At 42.3% G+C, this 20,811-nt stretch overlaps 4 long non-coding RNA genes across 6 annotated transcripts; all 4 read right to left on the bottom strand.

Moving 5' to 3' along the window:
• Positions 1-2,285: 2,285 nt before the first annotated feature.
• Positions 2,286-3,631, bottom strand: LOC308175604. 3 transcript variants are annotated; one of them, XR_013937966.1, is made up of 6 exons: positions 3,514-3,559; positions 3,366-3,430; positions 3,127-3,244; positions 2,851-2,919; positions 2,678-2,757; positions 2,286-2,416 (listed from the first exon to the last, which is right to left on the bottom strand). It is a non-coding gene; the product is annotated as an uncharacterized lncRNA (long non-coding RNA). The 3 variants fall into 3 exon arrangements; XR_013937967.1 differs by having other exon boundaries at positions 3,127-3,430; XR_013937965.1 differs by having other exon boundaries at positions 3,127-3,631.
• Positions 3,632-3,987: 356 nt separating this feature from the next.
• Positions 3,988-5,954, bottom strand: LOC308175606. Its single transcript, XR_013937968.1, has 3 exons — positions 5,916-5,954; positions 5,223-5,373; positions 3,988-4,679 (listed from the first exon to the last, which is right to left on the bottom strand). It is a non-coding gene; the product is annotated as an uncharacterized lncRNA (long non-coding RNA).
• A 3,306-nt stretch (positions 5,955-9,260) lies between these two features.
• Positions 9,261-10,276, bottom strand: LOC308175593. The gene is made up of 3 exons (XR_013937963.1): positions 10,228-10,276; positions 9,976-10,137; positions 9,261-9,783 (listed from the first exon to the last, which is right to left on the bottom strand). It is a non-coding gene; the product is annotated as an uncharacterized lncRNA (long non-coding RNA).
• A 431-nt stretch (positions 10,277-10,707) lies between these two features.
• Positions 10,708-11,613, bottom strand: LOC308175594. The gene is made up of 4 exons (XR_013937964.1): positions 11,538-11,613; positions 11,337-11,432; positions 11,020-11,199; positions 10,708-10,796 (listed from the first exon to the last, which is right to left on the bottom strand). It is a non-coding gene; the product is annotated as an uncharacterized lncRNA (long non-coding RNA).
• Between the last annotated feature and the right edge of the window lie 9,198 nt (positions 11,614-20,811).

A 20,811-nucleotide genomic window follows, 5' to 3' on the forward strand; every position in this document is an offset into this window, starting at 1 on the left:
GAAATGTGATGTACCATACGTCATCATACCGCGCCTGCATATTTGCATAACACATTTCCGGGTGTTGGATTTGTTGCGCGCAGATGGATACTATAGCAACAAATCCAACACCCGGAAATGTGTTATGCAAATATGCAGGCGCGGTATGATGACGTATGGTACATCACATTTCCGGGTGATGGATTTGATGCGCGCAGCGCAGATGGATACACTAGGAGTAAACCATGAATCGCCTTACTACGGCCTTACTACGGTGAAAACTACGGAAAAAAACTAATATGTAGAGTACAGTCCTATCAATTGTTCGAAAAGGAGTAGGAAGAAGCCTGTCCTACCCCTGTTTATACTTAACAATTATGCTTACATTATATAATCCAATTAATTAATACATATATTTCAGTATCATCCGTTCTAATACTTTTTCATTAAAAATAATTTAAACCTTTTTTTAAATAGAGCAATAGAGCAATATTTCTGCTTTCCTTCATATTTTCTTCATATTTTTGACATTAGGAACAAGTTATTAGTGTGATCACGATATCCGACCTCATGTACAATCTGTACTGCAGTAAAAATGTGGAACGCCCTTCCTATAATCTTAAAGGAGTGCAAAACACTGCCCACCTTCAAAACCACTCTCAAAAAACATTTACAGGAGGCTGCAATCCGTAACTGGACCCTCTAAATCAAAAATCAGATTAAAAGACCCGAACTACCCACTGTACATACTTTGTGTTTTGTCCCCCGCCCCCACCTGTGGTGTATGTCCCCACCTGCCCTACCCGCTGTACATACCTGATGTTTTGTTGTATTGTTCTTCCCATGATGGATGTATTTTTATCTTGTAGATAGTAATAGTTATTTGTCTGTATTATCTTGTAGATAGTACTAGTTTGTTTTGTCGGTCTTACATGTAACGATGAATTGAGAATCAAGGACCCCAATTGAAATAAGCCAGTGGCTTTCTTGGGTTTTTATCCTGTTAGTTGACCTTGTATGTAATATGTACTTTCATGTACCTACTTCTGCAAATCTTCTAATAAAGTTTTCAATCAATCAATCAAAATCCTCATAGCTTTTTTCTGTAGTGTAATCAATGGGTTTAAAGTGCTTTTATATTCATTTCCCCATATCTCCACACAGTAACTCAAATAGGGTAAGACAAGACAACAATATAGAGTATACAACATCCTCTGTTCCAGAATATGTTTTGCCCTGCACAATACTGCAATACTCCTTGATACTTTGGATCTAACGTATCTTATATGAGATTTCCAACAGAATTTACTGGGCTTAAAGTGCAGACTCTCAGCTTTAGGTTAAGGGTATTCACATCCAAATTGAAGGAAGGGTTTATGAATTATAGCTCTTATGTATAATAACCAAAAGTAATTAGACAATTGACTCAAAAGCTGTTTCATGGGCCAGTGTGGGCTATTTATTCCTTCATTATTTCTTTATCAATTAAGCAGGTAAAAGGTCTGAGTTGATTCCAAGTGTGGCATTTGCATTTGGAGGCTGTTGCTGTATACGCACAACATGCAGTCAACAGAGCTCTCAATGCAACTGAAACAGGCCATCCTTAGGCTGTAAAATGCACTTCAATTACATCTGGATTGTTTCATTTCAAATCCTTTGTGGTGGCATACAGAGACAAAATTATGGAAATTGTGTCACTGTCCAAATACTTCCAGACCTAACTGTATATAAATAAAAGAATGTCAATGACCCCAGGTGAGGGACTTTATTAGGTCAAACAGGTTTGAGGGGTCAGGCAAAGGACTTGGTGGAGTCAGGCAAGGGTCAGGCGATCATCGTTGTAATCCATGGAGCAGGGCAGGAACCGTGGTGCAAGGTGCTGGGCTGGAGGTGTCCATGGTGCTGAGTGCACACTGATGAGCTAAATAAAACATTCTATTTCTGATGTCAACAGCACTAGGGCTCCTTCACAAAACCCTTACTGGAATCTTCATACACTCTGTGAATTAGTCTTTACTTTCTGATGAGTCAACAGCAATAACCCCATCCAGTGCGACATGTAGATAGCATATATTTAGAATATGTAAAATGCAAACACCAGAAATGCAAGAAAGTTTATGAGGTATACCAAATGGAATTAATAACAAGTGTTACAACCCTTCTGTCTAGAGTAAAATAAGGGCCTAACAGGGTAGAGTGCAGAATGTACAGGTGTGTTGCAACACAAATGCCCAAAAAAAGTGTACAAGCGATCAAATCAATTCAAGCTTTATTTGTATAGCGCATCTCACAAGATACGACTCAATGCGCTTCAATCAAGACATCATTGCTGATTGCACTTTAGCACAAGTGCTCTTTCAACATTGTCTCTATGGTCTTTCAGCTTCCTTTTCTTCTCACATTTTCGACCATATAATGGTGAGACAGCTGCTTCTCACTGTTGAGACAAAATGTTATAAAGAAGTGATTAATAATTAATTTAAGAAACTCACATTCATCAGTGGTTGCAAACTGTCATGGAATTTGTATTAGCACTCTCCTCATGTTTCCAAAATGCATTGCAAATGCAATGCACTAACAAGTCATTGGTCACTCTTCGTTGGTGTTGAACTTGTTGAGCCCTTTCCTAAAATAATAATACAGTGCTTAACCATGTTACAATGAAAAGGTGCAGTTAAGTACTGAATGAGTCACTCACTTTCTTTCCTTGATCATTCTACCTCAAGTGTCCTGATATAAAGTGTGGTTTCACTTTCCAGGCTTCTGACATCTTTGTCCCTGGTAACAGGATACACACATAAGCATGACTATGTGTACAGCTGTGAATGGTGGATAGTATGTTTGTATGCAATAAACTTCATTCACACTAACCAATTCTTTAGGAGGAAAGCTGTAAGGCCTCTTGAAGTACGTGTGGTCCTCGTCAGTGTCCAGTGGCATCTGTACAGAGTCCACCATTATTGCCAGTATGTTTTACATGAAAGGGTTAACTACTTCAAAAAGAGATCCAGGCTGGATTCAGAATGACACAGTACCACTAAACATATTGCATGTGCCATAAAGTTGCATGGAGTATGTGTTTTAGGAGCAGTAGCCCATTCAGAAACAGGCACACGGTCATAGATACTTAGTGAGAGATGCACTGACCATGGTGTTGCTTGCATGACTCCTTTTAACACTTGAATAGGTCCTGAATACAGGTGGGACACTGTCGTGAAGGGTCGCTCTGCCTTCCTCACTAAAGTGAGCAAACTTCCTTCCATATCTGAAATTAACACACATTATCTTCACCGGAAGGTTGAATTGTAGGGCCAGGTGTTACCCCAAAGTCCTCTTGATAATAAATGTACAAATACAATTATTATTTTTGTAGCACTGCAGCATACCCTTCCAGCCCAATGTTTTCCACCAGGACAATACACCACCACCTTCTCAGGAGAGACATGTCATCCTAAAGAAAGAGCAGTTACTCAATTTGCATTCAAAGTCTTATAGCATATTGATATAATGGGTTCTTGTTTTCTTAATACTTACAATGCTGAAGTCAAAGGTAGCCTCCATGGCGAAATACCAGGCATACTGTAATGAGAAAAGACACAAAGACAAGATTACCATGTGACAGCTTATAACTCAGTGAGAAGGTAGTCACACACATCCAATGAAATGTACATGGCTGATAACTCCATAGGAAAGTGATATGAGAGGTCTGCACACATGAATGTTCCTTAATACCTTTTATTGCACACCTTTTTATTTGCAAATGCACAAACAGAATGTTGGTCAGGACTAAGTGGTGGTCAGTCATTGTTACATACATTTACACATTTTTTTGATGGTTTTAAGGAACAATCAAGTGTGCCATATCACTTGGTGGCATTACCATAACTCACCATTATCATGAAGACACCAACAACAGTAGTTTATGGAATGTTCATAGTGGACCATGACCCTCCCCAATCTTGAATAGGAGGAGATGTGTGGTTCCAACACTGAAAAGAAAATGCGTCCCTGTTCTTGGCCAGGGTTCACCTCAACACTGAGTGGTGCAGCTTCTTCACCAGCAGCCAGCTTCCTTCTCAGACACACACTCTCTGTGTCCTTGCTAAACCATTTGTTCAGGACCATTTCTGAGAGAATCCCTTCATCAAGATCAATGGCTGACTTGGTGTTCACAGGACAGTACACCAAGGACCGAACATGGTTGCAGTCAAAACCCGATAGGCTACTTCGACGTGCATAGTCATATGCCTTGCTGCATGTCTCTAATTCACAGGTTACCTGGTTATTACCCCAGGAACATTTTTGGACATGAATCCAGTGCACAGGACCCCTAAAGGTCTTGGAAACAGCAAACATTCCCTTTTTGTTATCTATGCAGAATGATTGTAGATGGTGATTTGCTGTAATGTCTAATGGATTTGATGAGTGGTACCTTTCGATGTGCTTCTTGACGTTCTTCTTGTTGAGTACTAAGTTACAAAAACAACATGTTGTTGATTGGTACCTTGACCTCGATATCTGGGGGGCTGTCTGAGACGTAGTTGCTGGAGCCGTCGTCCCCACAGCAGCTGGGAGTTGAGTGCAACACTTTTTTAAGTGATTAAGAAAATACTCCTTACGCATAATGACTCGGGGGCAAAAGCCACAGTGATAATGGCTGTTGGTCACACAGTCACAGTGGCATTTATAAAAAGCATATCCTAAAAGAAATAAAGAAAGTGATTTAGAAGATAGGCCTACTAGAAACATACCAATAAGTTGTATTTTTGTAAATACATAATTTGAAAAAAGGTGTTTGTGAGAACAATACATAATCATGTCACTAACAATAATAGACCCCTGGTCTGAGGTAGATTACTCTTCCTGCTACGACTGGTGAATTGATGATTCACTTGCTTAGTCAAATGTATTGATTAAAAGTCGCTTTGGAAACAGGCGTCTGCTAAATGCCCAAACTTTTATTAAATAAAAATTCGATAACATAGGGTCCATGCCTATAACTTGAACTTTTGCATTTGAATTAATAATTAAACCCACATTAGGTAATTAATTCAGCGTTGCTAACAGGTCAGAACCGTAATATAAATCTAATGTGGAATGTGAAAGCTCACACAAACATCAAATGAGCCCACAATGTCTGATCTAAAACTAATTTACACCAAGGATGTGCTGGGGCACAGAAATAACACATTAACACCATTTAAAATTCAAATGATGACATGATAATATATAGGTGGACTTACCTCCATATTTCACAGCAGAACTATGGTGGAACTGCATATGAGATAGAAGAGCAGGGTACTTCCCTGCCTTGTGACAACATGGACACTGGAATGTGTCCAAGTCCAATCTCTTAAGCGCAGGATATTGTCCATCTGGAAACATCATGTTGGTCTATGGAAGAATAAAATATAATTAGGTGAATGTATCGAATGTGACTCCAAATAACTTTCATTTCCTTTAAATTGAATATTTCATTCCTTTAATTCATCTTGCTTGAAAATATGTGACCTGAGCTCAAAATATTATATGTGCAACCTACATACAACAGTGAACACACTACCAAAGTTCGAAAATAGCATATAGTTCATCTTTAACTTAGTGTTAGTTGTAATAATTACCACGTGAAAGTCATTCCCTTCCCCCCACCTGAGCGCGGCGTTTTTTAGCCCTGCCGGCTGTACATGTTTATCTTTGTTTTGTCACTATTTGCACTTCTGGTTATATGCATAACTGCATTTTGTTGTTGGTACTTGTACTCAGCAATGACAATAAAGTTGAATCTAATCTCATATCTGATAACGCTAAACCACATAGAATTACCCAATTAGATGAACAAAACTACAGCCAAATGCGTAACACATGCAACAACCTAAATAATAAATACATATATGAAAACTATAACATGTTCATTAATAATATTTCGAAATTCTCACCTGAGCTGCATTTGCCATTGTACTTGTAATTCTTCTTCTAGCGAACTATCAGATCCTTCAAAATCTCGCGGATTCTCGCGGTTTCTTTTACCGACGCGCTTACGATGACGTGGCCCAACACATTTCCGGGTGTTGGATTTGTTGCGCGCAGATGGATACTATAGGATACTTGGGCCAACGGGATGCATGGTCTGTCGGTATTAGATGACGAGACGATGACGTGGCTTCTGGAGGGGTGTCCAGAAATATAGCCCGGGTGAGCCCCTCAACCCAAGTATATCCAGCTGCAGACATCAAATCTATCACCCGGAAACGTGATGGACCATACGTCATCATACCGCGCCTGCATATTTGCATAGACTACATCATCGCCTTACTACGGTGTAAACTACGGTGGAAACCATGACCACATTTCCAGCAATGGATTTGGTCACAGACAGAATTTGTGTTATTTTAGCTGTTTACCAAAACATCTTAGTTACAGTCATACACAAGTTACAGTCATATAATGCATATGAATGAATGAATGAATCTTTATTTCGAACATGATTTAAAAATAAAAATAATAAATAACAAATAACTAATATGTAGAGTACAGTCCTATCAATTGTTCGAAAAGGAGTAGGAAGAAGCCTGTCCTACCCCTGTTTATACTTAACAATTATGCTTACATTATATAATCCAATTAATTAATACATATATTTCAGTATCATCCGTTCTAATACTTTTTCATTAAAAATAATTTAATCCTTTTTTTAAATAGAGCAATAGAGCAATATTTCTGCTTTCCTTCATATTTTCTTCATATTTTTGACATTAGGAACAAGTTATTAGTGTGATCACGATATCCGACCTTATGTACAATCCTCATAGCTTTTTTCTGTAGTGTAATCAATGGGTTTAAAGTGCTTTTATATTCATTTCCCCATATCTCCACACAGTAACTCAAATAGGGTAAGACAAGACAACAATATAGAGTATACAACATCCTCTGTTCCAGAATATGTTTTGCCCTGCACAATACTGCAATACTCCTTGATACTTTGGATCTAACGTATCTTATATGAGATTTCCAACAGAATTTACTGGGCTTAAAGTGCAGACTCTCAGCTTTAGGTTAAGGGTATTCACATCCAAATTGAAGGAAGGGTTTATGAATTATAGCTCTTATATATAATAACCAAAAGTAATTAGACAATTGACTCAAAAGCTGTTTCATGGGCCAGTGTGGGCTATTTATTCCTTCATTATTTCTTTATCAATTAAGCAGGTAAAAGGTCTGAGTTGATTCCAAGTGTGGCATTTGCATTTGGAGGCTGTTGCTGTATACGCACAACATGCAGTCAACAGAGCTCTCAATGCAAGTGAAACAGGCCATCCTTAGGCTGTAAAAACAAAACAAAAATCCATCAGAGAGATAGTGGGAACATTAATACTGGCCAAATTAACTGTTTGGTACATTCTGAGAAAAAAAGAATGCACTGGTGAGCTCGGCACCACAAAAAGGTCTGGACGTCCATGGAAGACAAGAGTGGTGGATGATCACAGGATCCTTTACATGGTAAAGAAAAACCCCATCAAAACATCCAGCCAAGTGAAGAACAGTCTCCAGGAGGTATCCATATCATTATCCATATCATTATCCATGTGTACCACAAAAGAAAGACTTCACACAAGCAAATACAGAGGGTTCACCACAAGGTGCAAGCCATTCATAAGCCTCAAGAATAGAAAGGCCAGATTAGACTTTGACAAAAAACATCTAAAAAAGCCAGCCCTGTTCTGGAACAGCATTCTTTGGACCGATGGAACTAAGATCAACCTGAACCAGAATGATGGGAAGAAAAAAAGTATGGAGAAGGCTTGGAACGCCTCATGATCCGACGCATACCACATCATCTGTGAAAAAATGTGGAGGCAGTGTGATGACATGGACATGCATGGCTTCCAATGGCACTGGGTCACTAGTGTTTATTGATGATGTGAAGACAGAAGCAGACAGATGAATTCTGAAGTGTTTAGGGATATTCTGTCTGCTCAGATTCAGACAAATTCAGCAAAGTTGATTGGATGGTGCTTCACAATACAGATGGACAATGACCCAAAATATAGTGTGTAAGCAACCCAGGACTTTTTTAAGGCAAAGAAGTGGAATATTCTGCAATGGCCAGAGTCAATCACCTGATCTCAACCCAATCAAGCATGCATTTCACTTGCTGAAGACAAAACTAAAGGCAGAAAGACCCACGAACAAACAACAACTGAAGACTGCTGCAGTAAAGGCCTGACAAAGCATCACAAAGGAGGAAAGCATTTGGTGATGTCCATGTGTTCCAGACTTCAGGCAGTCATTGCCTGCAAAGGATTCTCGACAAAGTATTAAAAATGAACATTTTACTTACGTATGATTGTTAATTTGTCCAATTACTTTTGAGCTCCTGAAAATAGGGGACTGTGTATAAAAATGGTTGCAATTCCTAAATGTTTCATACAATATTGTTGTTCAACCCCTTGAATTAAAGCTGAAAGTATGCCCTTCAATTACATCTTGATTGTTTCATTTCAAATCCTTTGTGGTGGCATACAGAGCCCAAATTATGGAAATTGTGTCACTGTCCAAATACTTCCAGACCTAACTGTATATAAATAAAAGAATGTCAATGACCCCAGGTGTGGGACTTTATTAGGTCAAACAGGTTTGAGGGGTCAGGCAAAGGACTTGGTGGAGTCAGGCAAGGGTCAGGCGATCATCGTTGTAATCCATGGAGCAGGGCAGGAACCGTGGTGCAAGGTGCTGGGCTGGAGGTGTCCATGGTGCTGAGTGCCCACTGATGAGCTAAATAAAACATTCTATTTCTGATGAGTCAACAGCACTAGGGCTCCTTCACAAAACCCTTACTGGAATCTTCATACACTCTGTGAATTAGTCTTTACTTTCTGATGAGTCAACAGCACTAACCCCATCCAGTGCGACATGTAGATAGCATATATTTAGAATATGTAAAATGCAAACACCAGAAATGCAAGAAAGTTTGAGGTATACCAAATGGAATTAATAACAAGTGTTACGACCCTTCTGTCTAGAGTAAAATAAGGGCCTAGGGTAGAGTGCACAATGTACAGGTGTGTTGCAACACAAATGCCCAAAAAAGTGTACAAGGGATCAAATCAATTCAAGTTTTATTTGTATAGCGCATTTGTCACAAGATGCGACTCAATGCGCTTCACGTAATGACAGATGTTCAGTGTCCAGTATAGTGTAGTGTTCAGTGTTGTGTCCAGTGTCCAGGTTCCACTGATAGCTTCGTCAAAAGGACGCAAGGGTAAAAAACCTGTGCACTGTGCATCAAGGAAAAGTGCCACTAGACCGTAGGGGTCTAGCCGGTGTGTATCTTATAAGTGATGTCAGAGACCAGGAACAGTATAAAAGGCTCTTTAAAAACAGCAGGGTCCGATGGGATAGGATAGTACGATAAACTCTTGACCGGGGCTCCGCCCAGGGTTGACTCCAGACTGTACCCCGTCGCCTATGGGGAGGTCCGGCGCATCCTCACGACCCAGCGTGGCTCCAATCACTTAGCTGAGGACAGGAAAGAGTGACTCAGCAGGTTGCACGAGTGACAGGCAACCACACAGTCCACAGTCCATCAATTGGCTCTCAGCTATGCTAGACAGTAGGGTTAGCCCTCAACCTCCAAAGTAAGCAAACAAAAAGTCACTTAACTTTGGGAAGGGCGCTGGCTGCACCCTCCCAAGTTTCCCAACAGGCCTCTGGAATCACAACCCCCAGTGGTCAGACACGGACAGCTCCGTTGGTGGCCAGTCGTCCCTCTGCTCGGGACCACAGCTCGGCGCCAAAAAGTCAGCTCTCAAAAACAAGAAAAAAAGCAATAAAAATAGGGGAAATATTACTTAGAATAAGCAAAATTATCTGCCAACAGAACAGGAAAATTTCACTTGCCAAGATTGTCTTAAAACAAGTAAGAGATATCTTAAAACTGGTGCAGTCAGACAGAAAACAAGCTTATATTGCCTTGATTTAAGATATTTAATTACTTACTTAGATTAACTTTTTGCATTGTGGCGTGTATCAGGTGTTCTCTCGTTCCAACGTCGCAGGTCCCTCTGGTACTCAGCAGGTTTTCGTCTGGTGGTCGTCTAGTTGTCGCTCTCTGTCTTGTTGTCGCTCTCTGTCTCGTTGTCGCTCTCTGTCTCGTTGTCGCTCTCTGTCTCGTTGTCGCTCTCTGTCTCGTTGTCGCTCTCTGTCTCGTTGTCGCTCTCTGTCTCGTTGTCGCTCTCTGTCTCGTTGTACGTAACCCTCGTTCCCAAACCACTCTCCCCTCCTACTGTTTGCTGGTGCCTTAAATAGAGAGCAAAGGGGAACAGTGTCACTCCCAGTCCCCAATCACTGCTAACCAGCAGCGTGTGTATAGTTGAGGAGTAGGAACAACAGAAATGGTGCGCTTCTACCGCCAGGAGGGAAACAGAACACACATAAAAAGGTTCTGTGTGAAGAGACAGCAACAAAAATAGACAGGTTCTTTTCTTTGTTACCCCGTGACATCATTGCTGTTTGCACTTTATCGCAAGTGCTCTTTCAACATTGTCTCTATGGTCTTTCAGCTTCCTTTTCTGTTCTTTGCTCAAATGTTTGACCATAATGGTCAGACAGCTGCATCTCACTGTTGAGACAAAATGTTATAAAGAAGTGATTAATAAATAATTTAAGAAACTCACATTCATCAGTGGTTGCAAACTGTCATGGAAATTGTATTAGCACTGTCCAGCTTACCTCAAGTCATACTGTGGTCCACATGTATACATTTCCATGGCTTTCTCATTGGAAACACCGTTTACAGCTGCAATGGCGTGGACTGTTGCCTGTGTCATGAAGTGATTAAAGCCACACGTTTACCAGTTATAGTAAAATGTAGACATCTAAGAAGGTTGTGCCATGTTGCAGGTGACAACTAAGCAAGACCTGATATGAGCAAATGGCATTATAAGATCCTACTGGATATTGACCATGAGTTAAAGTGTGACATATGTTATAATATGAAATATGGAGTCTATAAATAAATAAAAAGTGTCAGTGAATTGTCACCTCTGGCAGAAGCACATCAATGACGAATGCCGACGGATCAGCCAATGTTGTCTGTGTTTTTTTTACCACTCCTGAGAGGAAGTTAACTAGTCTGTCCATTTTGTCATCATCGTCAAAGAAGATGACGTCTGTGGCCTTCTTTTTTGCCCAAAGAGACTTGACTTGTCCTGCCATGATTGCCTGCAAATATATAGTTTGTTGGGAGGATGCTCTATGTAAATGTACAATCACTACACAAATATAAAACATTTAACTTTCATTATTTATATTATGCTTAAATGTGTCACTTTACTTAGACATTTCAGTTGCAAACTCACTTCAAGATGTTGCAGTAAGCCTTTGTCCTGAGTGATGAAATCCACTAACAAGTCAGTGGTCACTCTTCGTTGGTGTTGGGCTTGTTGAGCCCTTTCCTAAAATGTAATAATACAGTGCTTAACCATGTTACAATGAAAAGGTGCAGTTAAGTACTGAATGAGTCACTTTCTTTCCTTGATCATTTGCACTTCCTTACTTACCTCAAGTGTCTTGATAGAAAGTGTGGTTTCACTACCCAGGCTTCTGACATCTTTGTCCATGGTAACATCACTTTCCTAAATGGATACACACATAAGCATGACTATGTGTACAGCTGTGAATGGTGGATAGTATGTTTGTTAGGGTGTTAGGTCACGTGACAGCAGTGGCGGGCGGTGCATTTCACACCTAGGCCTTCAGTGATGTCCGACACATTCCTACCTGAATTATTCTACCTCTTAATACCATCGTTATGACGCCATGGCTCTAGAAACTAGACAGAAACACAGTATAACCGGGCGTTGCATCACCTTAACATAGTCAGACAAGTACAACAGAGTTATATTAATATTTCCGAAGCATTTTTAATAAATAAATCCGCATTTACAATGAAGAGTGTTAAACTAACATCTTTAAGATTGCTACATTACCCACGTCTGTCGTCTCGTCCACCATAATAGCGACAAAGGGTGCCTTTTTAATCTCCATTTTGATCTCTTCTCCCATCACTTTAGCAATAGCAAAAATCAGGTCGTTTTGTATTTTGCCTGACGTCCCAGTAAACACTTTGTTTGTGGACAGGTGGTAATGTAAATCTGGGTTGTTTTCAGCCAGAAAAGAAAGAAGCTCAACGTAGTTTCCTGTTTGTGGACTCGGCGCTTTTATCGTGTCCCCTAAATGAAAGTTATTGTTTACCCAAAAACAGGACACAATCGATCAGTATTATCGATCAGTCAACGAAAGCTTTCGTTGTTGAGCTCCGTTTCCCTGCGCACTTTCAAAAGTTTCACATCTACCGGCATAGTTACGCATCTCAATAGTGAATATCAATAGTGCGTATCAATAGTGCGTATCAATAGTGCGTATCCAATCAAAAGACGTGCTGGGTGCTGACATCATTGAGCCTTACAGCAGGCGCCGTTGTTGCTTTTGCTCGCATCTACGTAGGTTTTCCCAGGAACGCCACAGGTTTTCTCGTTCCAACGTTAAGTTACAGGTCGAATCCGCGGCACCGTTTAGCGTGCAGGCGGGCAGATTTTGGAGCCCCCTAGCAACACATTTTGATTGGATAAAAGCTCTAACATAAAGGCCAGTCCTCCAAATCTCAATCGGAGACTGGAAGCAGCGCAACCAAGAGGAAAGCTATGAAATGAAGAGAATAGACTATGGGGAATCATTAATACATATTTGTGGAAAAAATATATTAAAATAAAATGTATATTCTGATGATGTTTAGGCCAGCAGAGAAGGCCTTGCTGGCCCTGACGGCACACCACTGTGTGACAGAATGTGGACGCTAGGAATAATTCTACAAAAATAACATGCTACTACAATATCAAATGCACTTTTGTGGCATTTCTATGACAATATATTGTCACATTTCAACATAAAAATATACCTCTATGTGTTTTTTAAAGTGTTGTATTATTTTGTCAATGTCCGTTTTAATAATCATAAGTTATGAGATCATGTTTACAGCGACAGACCCGTAGAACGCTCGGTTTCATGAGATTTCACTTTTTAATGCTCCCCGCAAAACCTAGTGTGGCCAAATCTCTTTCTTTCGCAAACTGCAGTAATAAAAACTGGACTGGAGTCAAGTGAGTTTTCCTTGGCAAGACTCATCCCGACCTCCACAAGTGTGTTGTGAAAGCAGACAACGAATATTGACTGAAATACAAGGTAAGAACCATTTTACTTCGATATTATGACAGGATTTCTTACAGATATGTATTCACAACATAGCTAGTTAGAAACTGCAAGTTCTAAGCTAAATTTTGATATACAGGTTGTTGGTGGTTGATCCAGATCCGTGATGCGATCCGGGTTTTCTTTTATGGTGACAGCCACCGCAGCCTGAAACAGCAGCGGGCTTTCAGTGGAGCAACGCGGCAGCAGCTGGTGTACAGATTGTTTACCTTTGCCTGCTTGTGGCTCTGTCAGTATGTGAAGCGCATTGAGTCACATCTTGTGAGAAATGAGCTATATAAATAAAACTTGATTTGATTTGATACAATGTCTGGAATCTAATTTCTTTCATTTGACATTGGTTTAGTCATAATATAAAACAATGTCTATAGTACAGCTAAGGGCTAAGCCTATTGAGTGTTAGCTGTCCTTTGATCATATATCATCTTTGATTATAACTCATTGTTTATTAAATAAATAAATAAATAGTTAGCCTACATGAATATGGGCTTTTCATAACTCAGCATGGTCACAATACTGATTCGCCTATTATAGAAATAGTTTTCATAATATGGATTTAGTAATTATCACAATTACTAAAAATCATGTTCAACACAAAGGGAGCAATGTTACTTATACTATAATAGTATACTATAATAAGTTAACACTTTATTTTAAGTGATTGGGGTTTATGGAGCTGTTAAAACGGTTTTTAATCAAGATTTTCCCACAGATCTGCGTAAATTAACATGTACATTTGCATATTATTCATTTAATTAGCATACTATTTTCATATTTATTTATTTTAAATGTCATGCATAGTAGTTTCTATCATCCCTGAAAATGTCATTACAGTGTGACCAACCTATCTTAAGCTATGAAGTAAAGTATGTAAAATATAGTGATAAAAAGGTCCATTTGGTGCCATTCCGGAAGACAGGTGTCCATTGTTAGGTGCGCGACCTTTTTGACCCTGTCTCGGTTCACAAAATGGGTTGTATCTCAGCAACCGTATGTCCTATCTTCATAAAACAAAGTGCTCTGTGCTTCTGAGAGTATACTCTAGAACAATGTATATCAATTGTACCAGCAAAAGCAATCTTTAAAATTGGTACCTAACACCCTATTTGTATGCAATAAACTTCATTCACACTAACCAATTCTTTAGGAGGAAAGCTGTAAGGCCTCTTGAAGTACGCGTGGTCCTCGTCAGTGTCCAGTGGCATCTGTACAGAGTCCACCATTATTGCCAGTATGTTTTACATGGAAGGGTTAACTACTTCAAAAAGAGATCCAGGCTGGATTCAGAAGGACACGGTACCACTAAACATATTGCATGTGCCATAAAGTTGCATGGAGTATGTGTTTTAGGAGCAGTAGCCCATTCAGAAACAGGCACACGGTCATAGATACTTAGTGAGAGATGCACTGACCATGGTGTTGCTTGCATGCCTCCTTTTAATACTTGAATTGGTCCTGAATACAGGTGGGACATTGTCGTGAAGGGTCGCTCTGCCTTCCTCACTAAAGTGAGCAAACAAAACTACGTGTGAAACAGCCAAATGCGTAACACATGCAACAACCTAAATAATAAATACATATCTGAAAACTATAACGTTCATTAATAATATTTCGAAATTATCACCTGAGCTGCATTTGCCATTGTATTTGTAATTCTTCTTCCTCTTCGTGTTAAATGTCCTTTAAAATCTCTCTTGCGTTAAGATCCTTCAAAATCTCGCGGTTTCTCGCGGTTACTTACCGACGCGCTTACGATGACGCGCTCCAACCAAATGGTACATCACGTTTCCGGGTGATGGATTTGATGTCTGCAGCTGGACCCTTCTCCGTTGGCGAATTTGCGAGAAGGGTCCAGCTGCGGACATCACGCCTATCACCCAGAAGCTTGATGGACCATATTTGGTTGGAGCGCGTCATCATACCGCGCCTGCATTATTGCATAGGCTACGTCATCGCCTTACGACGGTGGAAACCAAATAAACACATTTCCAGCAATGGATTCTACAGTTAGGCCCATATATATATTTGGTCACAGACAGAATTTGTGTTATTTTAGCAGGAAACGCTTGCCTCAGGCTGATTCACCAAATGGCTACTATGAAGGTATGTTTTTTTCAAATCATTTATGCAAGAAATGTTTATACTAAGGATAGTTGATTGTTGAAGTGACTGGATGAAAAGGTAATGTTGTGGCTTATATGCCTTGTTGTGATTTTAATAGATAGCTGGAACTCAGCCATATGTTTTACGTACCATTTTCTAGCATTGACTAATTTTAGATGCACTTGAATTCTACAGGGAAAGGAGGTTTTCATTGCTGACCTTCATGTAACCGCAACGTGGGTCCAGCCCCACAACTGTGATCCCATGAGCCATTTCCCAGTAAGTCAAATGATTGAGCCGGTATTTGAATAAGATAAACAGCTATGTAGACAACAGTGTATCCAGCATTACAATTGGCATGCCCTTCATGGGACATCAGCACATTAGCTGTGTTGGTCCTAAATACCGTCTTTTTTTTTTTTACTTGATTTCATCAAGGTAAATTAAATGGTTTCCTAACACTAAGCCAAAAAAACCACTACATGTATGAGAAAGGACTTCATCAAATTATCATGTAATTCATAATCATGCACACCCCAGTTAAGTGTTGGATAAAAATGATAAATGCAGTACATGGTTTTGAACAGGAACATGCTGATCAGAAGGATGCCCTTATCCTTCCACTGTGGGTTCCAGGCCACTTTGTCCTGTGTGTAAGTGTACTATACCCATATATATATATACAGAGCATAACTTTATATGCAACATATGACATCCAGAGTAGTAGATTATAAAGACATACAATGTAGTTGAGCATTTCTCAGCTTTAACCTTCATATGCCATTTGCTTGTGAGTTTGTGTCTATTGTATTACCCCCAAAGTGTCCTTTTTGCTTATTGTCCAGAATGCGTTATTCCCTGTAGGTAATGAGGCCACACCAGAAAGAAATGTTCTTTCTAGATTCGCAGTATTTCAAAACTCCAAGGGGATTCACCTCTGAAGCCTACAGAACACTATTAAGGTTGCCCCAAATATATTTTGCTCTGGCAGTCACGTTCCCCTGACCTGCCTGGCGGTCCCCTGACCTGCCTATGAACTTTGTCCTGGCGGTCCCCTGACCTGCCTATGATGTTTGTCCTGGCGGTCCTCTGACCTGCCTATGATGTGTGTCCTGGCGGTCCCCTGACCTGTCTAATGTTACTGCCATTTCTAAAGACTTGTGTTCAATCAGGAGGCATTATGTACTGATTGTTTGTCCAACATTCAGAAAGGATTGGCTTCCCGAAAGCTGGAGTGGACTTAAATAGACACATTTCCAACACAAGGAAAGAGAGACACAGAGAAATCCTCCTCATTGAACTTTTGCAAATAAGCATGATCGACCGACTTGCATGGTGTGAAGTGGTTCTGAAGCAGCAGTGGTACGAATGTTGTTCCTTTTTTCTCTCCTGTAGGAGGTGTGTACTTCTTTGTTTGACTTAGTTTTATTCTTGGTTGCCCAGGGGTGTTGCTGAGAAAATTGTTGCGGGATCCTGGACAGAGAAGACTGGTCTGGATTTGGAGGTATTGTTTGAATGTTACTATCATATTATAGCTATAGTCATAATTACCTACTATTCTCTAACTGTAACTTTTCTTCGTACAGGGGCTTCCGAGGCAGACCAGTGGCAATGACTGTGGTGTCTTCATGATAATGGTGAGTTATGGTAATGCCACCAAGTGATATGGCACACTTGATTGTTCCTTAAAACCATCAAAAAATGTGTAAATGTATGTAACAATGACTGACCACCACTTAGACCTGACCAACATTCTGTTTGTGCATTTTCAAATAAAAAGGTGTGCAATAAAAGGTATTAAGGAACATTCATGTGTGCAGACCTCTCATATCACTTTCCTTTGGAGTTATCAGCCATGTACATTTCATTGGATGTGTGTGACTACCTTCTCACTGAGTTATAAGCTGTCACATGGTAATCTTGTCTTTGTGTCTTTTCTCATTACAGTATGCCTAGTATTTCGCCATGGAGGCTACCTTTGACTTCAGCATTGTAAGTATTAAGAAAACAAGAACCCATTATATCAATATCCCAGAGGAGGAAGAACAAGGCACAGGAGAGCAACCTGAATCCAACACATCACGACCACCAGCAGAGAAGAAGATCCAGGGGCGAAGGCCATTAGTCAAGTGGCCAAAGTCCTGCAACAAGACGCTGTGGAAGGAGGTCAACACTGATCTCTGCAACATCCTAGAAGGGATCAAAGGCACCACCATGAAGAAGTTGGAGAGAATGGGCAACCTCATCTATGCCTATGGAGTGGAACAGTTCGGAGTGGTCGAAGGCAAACGATCTACTCAGTCAATTCCCACCAAGTCCAGAAGGCAGACAGAAATAGACCGACTAGTCAAGGAGAGGAGGCAGCTGAAGAAGCAATGGAGGAAGGACACAGAGGAGGAGAAGGAGGGAATAAACCTGCTGCAGGAAGAGATTAAGAGCAGGCTTGCAACACTGAGGAGAGCTGAAAACCTCCTGAAGAGGCGCAGAAGGAAGGAGCAAACAAGATCACGCTTCTACAAAGATCCTTTCAAATTTGTGAAGACTCTCTTCACAAAGGAGAAGAGCGGAAGTCTCTCAGTGGCAAAGGCCCACATGGAAGAACATCTGAAAAAGGGCTGCACAGATGACCGACACCAGGAAGAGGTCACGCTCCCACCTGACATGCCACCAGTCAATCCACCAGAGCACGAACTAGATATCAGTCCACCCAGGTGGAGTGATGTAGGCAACACTGTGCGTAGAGCAAGGGCCGCGTCAGCTCCAGGTCCCAACGGAGTTCCATACAGGCTCTACAAAAACGCACCAGATGTCCTGAGATTCCTCTGGAAGCTGATGAAAGTTGTGTGGCAAAAGAAGGCGATACCAACGTCCTGGCGGAGAGCCGGAGGGATCCTTATCCCCAAGGAAAAGGACTCAACAGAAATCGGACAGTTCCGGCAGATCAGCCTTCTAAATGTCGAGGGAAAGATCTTCTTCAGCGTGGTCGCTCATAGGCTGGCAGGATACCTGCAAAGAAACAACCTGATTGACACGTCAATCCAGAAAGCAGGCATCTCAGGCTTCTCAGGGTGTGTCGAACATGCTAGTGTCATCTGGCATCAGATCCAAGTCGCCAAGAAGGAGGGAACGGATCTCCACGTGGTGTTCCTGGATCTCGCGAATGCCTTTGGCTCAGTCCCTCACAACCTCCTGTGGACAGCCTTCGACTACTTCAGGATCCCACCAGCTCTCACAACCCTTGTCAAGGCCTACTTCCAGGACGTCCAGCTCTGCGTGACCACAGCAGAGTACACCACAGCATGGCAACATCTGGAAGTGGGAATCATGGCCGGCTGCACCATCTCCCCGCTGGCCTTCACCCTGGCCATGGAGGTCATTATTCGGGCCTCTCGATGGGTGGTTGGCGGACAGCGAATAAGACCTGGGCTGAGGCTGCCGCCGATCAGAGCCTACATGGATGACCTCACAACACTCACCACGACCAAGGCTTGCACAGTACGGCTACCAAGAAAGCTCCAGGAAAACATTGAGTTGGCTCGCATGAAGATCAAGCCGAGCAAGTCCAGAAGCATCTCCATTGTCAAGGGGAAGCTGTCAGACCACCGCTTCCACATTGGCAAAGAACCCATTCCAACGGTCTCCGAGAAGCCTGTGAAGAGCCTAGGTCGTTGGTATGATGCCTCCCTCAAAGATAAAGAGCAAGTAGAGCAGCTCAGGAAGGAGGTAGCCAGCGGCCTGGAGAACATCGACAGAACCCTGCTTCCTGGCAAGCTGAAGCTCTGGTGCATGCAGTATGGACTACTTCCACGTCTCCTGTGGCCACTAACCCTCTATGAAGTTCCTCTCTCAAAGGTGGAAAAGCTGGAGAGACTGGTCAACTCATATGCAAGGAAGTGGCTTGGCCTTCCCAGGTGCCTCAGCAGCATTGGGCTCTACGGCAAAGGGATGTTACACCTGCCCATTTCCAGTCTGACAGAGGAGTACAAGTGTGCCAAAGTCAGACTAGAGATGATGCTTCTGGATTCGAATGATCCATTTGTAGCCCAAGCTGCCCCCATCCTGGCCACTGGGAGGAAGTGGACCCCATTGGCTGCAACTGAGCAGGCAAAGGCAGCACTCAGACACAGGGACATTGTGGGCCGAGTGCAGGAAGGGAGGAGTGGTCTTGGCCTCGGGATTAGTACACCGGCCTGGAGCAAGGCCAATCCATCTCAGAGACGCAAGCTGGTGGTCCAGGAGGTACGTCGGGAAGAGGAAGCAGGAAGGCGCGCACAAGCTGTGGCGCAGGCAAAGCAAGGGCAGTGGATGGCATGGGAAGGAGTGGAAAAGAGGAAGATCTCCTGGAAAGATCTGTGGGAGATGGAGGCATTCAGAGCGAGCTTCACCATCAGGGCTGCCTACGATGTCCTGCCTTCTCCTGCAAACCTAAGCCAGTGGTATGGCGAAGACCCCACGTGCCCTCTATGTCAAAGTCCAGCAACACTGAAGCACATCTTAGTGGGATGCAAGACCAGCCTCACCCAAGGCCGTTACACCTGGCGGCACAACCAGGTGCTAAGGTGTCTTGCAGCAGTGCTGGAAAGTCAACGGACAAGTGTGAACGCCCTTCCTCCCCCGTCATCCCGGCGGCAGCCAGCACCATTTGTTCGGGAGGGCAAGGGTCAAGCCAGCCTCACCACCATAAGACCAGACACTGGGCAGCTGGGCAGAGCACGGGACTGGAAGCTGCTGGCAGACTTGGACAAGAAACTCTGCTTCCCAGCTGAGATCGCAGCCACCAACCTGCGACCAGACCTTGTGCTGTGGTCAGCCTCGCTCAAGCTCGTTTACATCATCGAGCTCACTGTGCCCTGGGAGGGTGCAGTGGAGGAGGCCTACGAGCGGAAGAGGCTGAGGTACACTGAACTCGTAGCAGATGCCCAACAACAAGGCTGGACAGCGAAGGTACGCCCAGTGGAAGTAGGCTGCAGAGGGTTCGTAGCCACCTCAACATCCAGGCTACTCAAGGAGATGGGAGTGCGAGGGAAGACCCACCGGCAGGCAATCAAGGACCTCTCCAGGGCTGCTGAAAAGGGGAGCCAGTGGCTGTGGATGAAGAGAAAGGACTCGTCCCGGGCGTTCAAATGAGCTGATCGCATCTAGGGAGTGAACCTAGGACGCTGGGATTCACTGCTGAACCCTCTGGAGGTGTCGTGGGCTTATCAGCGAAACATTCATGAAGGAGGGCGCCCACTTGACAACCCAAAGGATGCCATCGCTCATTTGAACACCACAGAGTCTCATCGGTGCCTTAAGTATGTATCTATCGAGGGATATCAACATCTAGTCCTACATAACAGATATGCTATAAGACTTTGAATGCAAATTGAGTAACTGCTCTTTCTTTAGGATGACATGTCTCTCCTGAGAAGGTGGTGGTGTATTGTCCTGGTGGAAAACCTTGGGCTGGAAGGGTATGCTGCA

The sequence above is a fragment of the Nansenia antarctica genome (assembly GCF_963989245.1).
Source record: "Nansenia antarctica genome assembly, contig: SCAFFOLD_25, whole genome shotgun sequence".
Taxonomy (NCBI): Eukaryota; Metazoa; Chordata; class Actinopteri; order Argentiniformes; family Microstomatidae; genus Nansenia; species Nansenia antarctica.